General features: G+C 48.8%; 1 pseudogene; it reads left to right on the top strand.

Moving 5' to 3' along the window:
- The first annotated feature begins 834 nt into the window (after nt 1-834).
- LOC146346549 (mas-related G-protein coupled receptor member H-like) lies at nt 835-4712 on the top strand (annotated as a pseudogene).

Genomic DNA, 4712 nt, shown 5'->3' with positions numbered 1-4712 from the left:
TGGCTGCTCGGCAAGCAGGTCTGGGTTAGCGCAGGGGCTCATGACTGGGTCTTGGGGGGCAAGCAGGGGCAGCTACTCAGTGAGCACTCTCAGATCCCAGACAGAGGCGAGTCCGTCCATCCCTATAATCAACTAATGAAATGGGAGATGACATAAAAGGTGTAAAGGGATAGTGAATGAAGCACAAGATCTGAGCAAAGTGCGCCACATGCAAATAAAAGAACTGGAAAAGCAAAATCGAATGATGAAACTTAAAATAACAGATTTAGAAGACAGAAGCAGACATGCAAACATTCGCGTCTGTGGGGTGGTGGAGTCTGTGGAGGGGGATGATAAGATGGAATTCCTTATTGACTGGTTTAACTCCATAGTCCTAGACTCTCCCCTGAATAGAGCAGATATTGAAAGGGCCCATATAGTTCTAGCTCCAAGATTAACAGGCACTTAGATTAACAGGCACTCAAAAGAATCTGCCCCCCCAGAATCTGTGGAGGATCAGAAGACTTACCTCCGCCTCCAGGAGGAATCTTCGCTGGCCTGATCCTCCCTGCCTGCCAGCTCAGAAGTGCCAGTGATACGGCCGCCATTGCCGTATCACTGGCTGGGCGGACTGACTGCGGCTGCAAATGGCATCCAGGACACCATTTGCAGCCCTAAAGGCCTTAGTTTAAGGTAAATGCAGCCAAAAATGGCTGCATTTACCTTAAACTAAGGCCTTTACAGCCGCTATTTGCGGCCGTGCTCTTAATTAACGCGATAGGCTATGCAAATATTTGCATAGTCTGTCATGTAAAAGCAGGGATGTAGCCTATCACATAAAAGCAGAAACTAGGGATGGTCCAGGTGCCCGCTATGGGGGTGGAGTCTGGCAGACTCCTCCCTGCTTGGCCCCGCCAACCCCCATTCACAGACCGTGCAGCACTCACCCGACCCATCCGCAAGTGCTGCATGGTCCACGAATGTCTGACAGCTGCCCACTCCATCCCATTCATGCCTGTAATGTTGCTTAGATCACCCTTTTGTGGCTGCAATCTGCGCAACATGGGAATTCCAGAAAGACCCAAGCCTCTGTTTCAACACAAAATGGTGGCTTGAGGAAGGAGCGGGCAGCCCCAATACACTTACCAGTCGTTCACCAAGCCGTTGAGGGGCTCGCACAGTGTGGCAAGCAGGCGTGGGTGGCAGTAGCGGCTCAGCAAGCAATCAACAACCCCAGACAAAGGGGAGTCCATTCATCCCGAACAGAAACTGATGTTTATGCAAGATCTGAGCTTTGGAAAACTCAGGAGAAGATGCACTCTGCGGCTGGTCACACGAAAGCTGCAGGAAGATAAAATTAAAAATCTCTGGGGATCCCCTTTTAAACTGAGTGTAGAAAGAGAAGATATAACCTATACTGTCACTTCATTCAAGGAGTCACTGCAAATGCTGGAAGATGTAAATGTGGAACCTCCAAATAAGATTGCCACTTGCCTTCTTGGCTTCCACATTAAGAAGAATCCTTTCACCGGCATTGAGCAGGGGGTTGGACTCGATGGCCTTGTAGGCCCCTTCCAACCCTACTATTCTATGATTCTATGATCCTACGTCCTGAATTTCTCCATAGCTGACTTTGGTGTTCTTATCTCGCCTGTGATCATTGCTCATTTGTTATTGTAAAGCTGTATTCTTTTTAGTATTTCTTGATCTCCTTTTCTTCACTTATTCTACTGGTCAGTTTCTGCACTGACAGGTGTGTGGCTGTTCTCTTCCCACTTTGGCATCGATGCCACCAGCCACCACACTTATCCACCATTGTGTGTGCTCTGATATAGATCCTCTCCTTCCTGCTCTCTGGAATTCATTTCACTCTCGAAATGACTGAGAGCTTTGGAAATTTCTCCCTATTGCTTCAGCTTATTGTGAATAGCCTGCTTTGCACTCCAGTCATGGTCGTCTCCACTCTGACCTTATTCATCAAAGTCTGCTGTAAATTGAAGCAATGCCAGCGGGGAAAGCTTGTCACAGCCATCTTGCTTGCACTCCTCTTCTTCCTCCTTTTTACTTTTCCAGTGAATGCCTTGTATGTAATTCAATCTTTTTATTTTACACATTACAGTCAAACTGGTTTAGTGTGTGCCCCTCTGAACAGTAGCATCAACCCGCTACTTTTTTTCTTACTCAGGAGGAGACAGAAGAAAGGACAATCCAGGGTGTCCATGAAGATTGCACTCGAGTTTTCATTGATAAGGCAGACTATGTGGAAGAGCAAAACACCACTAGTAAAACCCAGTCATGAGTCATGACATCCCTTCATGGACATAGCAGAGCAGTGGCAACCATGTTGTTTCTTTAATTCATAATTTCAAAAATAATTTCATAGATTGATGTAAATTACAAAACAAAAAAGGAAAAAAATACAATGTAATCCATGTGGTGGGGTTACTGGGGTTAGATGCTTTTGTAGTACAATGTTGTTCCCTAGAAAAGGATAGATGAAAAATAAAGGACAAGAACTAGAATTTAACAGTGGGGAGAAAGAAACAAAAGGAACATTCAATTTATTTATTTATTTCTGCATGGCCCAATAGCCAAAGTTCTCTGGGCAGTTCACAAAAAGACACATCATAATATAAGAACATAATATAAATCTCTAACATTTAAAAAAAAAAAACCCTTAGATTGCTAAAACATTTACAGTGAGTTACTGGACCTGATAGAAACAACTGATATAAATGCCCCATCATATTGCATCAGATACCTGGGAGTAGAGGACAGTCTTAATCTGGTGCCAAAAAGATGACAGTGTCTGTGCTAGCCAGGTAGGGATGGCGGAAAATTCCACCACGGATTTCAGTGAGGCCAAAAGCACTGGCATTCGGCCCCCCGAAACCCATGGTGGAACGGCCTCCCACCCCCTGCCACCCTGCGGAATCCCCCCGGGACAAAGCTTACCTGGGGCGGAGGCGGAGGCAGCAGCGGCTCCAGCGTAGGGATGTATGAAAGTCACTTACCTTCTGACAAAATTGATTCGCGGTGGGGGGGAGGCGCTCTGTCCCTCCCCCCGAAATTCTGGCTGGGGGGGGGAGGCACTCCATCCCTCCCCCCCTGAATCCTGGCTGGCCGGGTGCACAAATGGCAGTGGCCGTAGCCGCCGCCGTTTGCGTCCCTGAAGTCAGCCGTGATGGGCTACATAAATGTTTACATAGCCTATCACAGCTGAGTAAAAAAACAAAACAAAAAATGCGCATACGCAAATGGCGGCGCCCATGGGTGCCTCCATTTGAGTTCCTTATTTTGGCACGTGTAGTCTACGTAAACATTTACGTAGACTACGGCGAAAATACGTAGCCTATCACGGTATTTTTAAAAAATCTAGCTGTGATAGGCTAAAGAAATCTTTACGTAGCCTATCACTTTTTTTGTGTTTTTTTGTTTTTACTGGAAATGGCGGTGGCGGCAGCTGGTCGGAAGACCGGCCGCCGCCACCGCCAAACCGCTGCTGAACCGCCGCCGCCGCCGCCGCCAGGAGGATTCACCCAAGGTAAGTCCCATCCCGGGGGGGCGGGGGGGCAGACCGTTTCACCACCGATTTCGGGGGGCCGAATGCGCTGGCATTTGGCCTCCCTGAGATTCGTGGCGAAATTCTCTGACATGACATCCCTACTCCAGTGGCAGCAGCTGGTCTCTTGGCCAGCTGCTGTGGCCACAAATGGCGGCCATCGTAGCGGCTGCCATTTGCGTCCTTCCAGGCTGCTGTGATAGGCTACATAAGTATTTACGTAGCCTATCACTGCAAAGAGCAGGTGCACAAACAGTGGCCACTACGCCATTTGCGCCTCTCCTCTTTGCCGTGATAGGCTACGTAAATACTTACGTAGCCTATCACGGCAGCCTGGAAGGACGCATATGGCGGCTGCTACGACGGCCACGATTTGCGGCTGCAGCAGCCCAGCCAGTGGCTCCGCAGACCTGCCACAGAGCAGAGCTGGCCGGGGAGGATTCTGGGGGGAGGGACGGAGCGCCTCCCCACCACCACAGATGCCCCAGCGCGGAACCAGCTAGGTGTTTCATACATCCCTAGTGCCAGTTGGACCTCAGTGGGGAGAGCATTCCATAATTGAGAGGGGGAACACCACTGAGAAGGCCCTTTCTCTTGTTGCCATGTTCTGTTTCTCCCTCGGGCACTCGGAGGAAGGCCCAAAGCCTACTGTAGTCTCTAGGAAGGTTGAATTTGGAAGAGGCGCTCTATCAGGTATTGTGGTCCTGTGCCATGTAAGGCTTTATGTGTTAAAACTAGCACCTTGAATAAGGCTTGGAAACATACAGGCTTTAACATTAAACATCTCAACATTAAAATGGGGCGGGGAAAAGGAGTATATGATCCAGTCTGGGGTTATCTTTCAACCTGAGTCTCTGGCTGTGTGATTCAGGCACAGAAGTAACTGTAGGCCTCAGTCACTGACTCTTAAGTTGGTGGAGGAGCAGGTGCTGAGCGGTAACAGTGGGAAGACAGAATGAAAGTGCTACTGGCATTCTCCTACTGTCTTTTCTCAGTATTCTCCAGGAGCCTTTTCTCTGCCTCTCTCTTCCTCACTGTCCCCTCAGGAACTCTTGGATCAATCTCGCTCTTCCTCACAGTCTCCTCAGGACCTCTCTTCTACCACATCTCATCAGAGACAAAAGCAGTGAGCTCCTGGGATTCCTCCAAAGGGTTGCAGTGCTCAGGGTGA

The sequence above is a fragment of the Heloderma suspectum genome, chromosome 4 (assembly GCF_057233095.1).
Source record: "Heloderma suspectum isolate Gila_16-S chromosome 4, 16-S_ref, whole genome shotgun sequence".
NCBI classification, from domain to species: domain Eukaryota; kingdom Metazoa; phylum Chordata; class Lepidosauria; order Squamata; family Helodermatidae; genus Heloderma; species Heloderma suspectum.
This window is presented reverse-complemented; position numbering and strand designations above follow the sequence as displayed.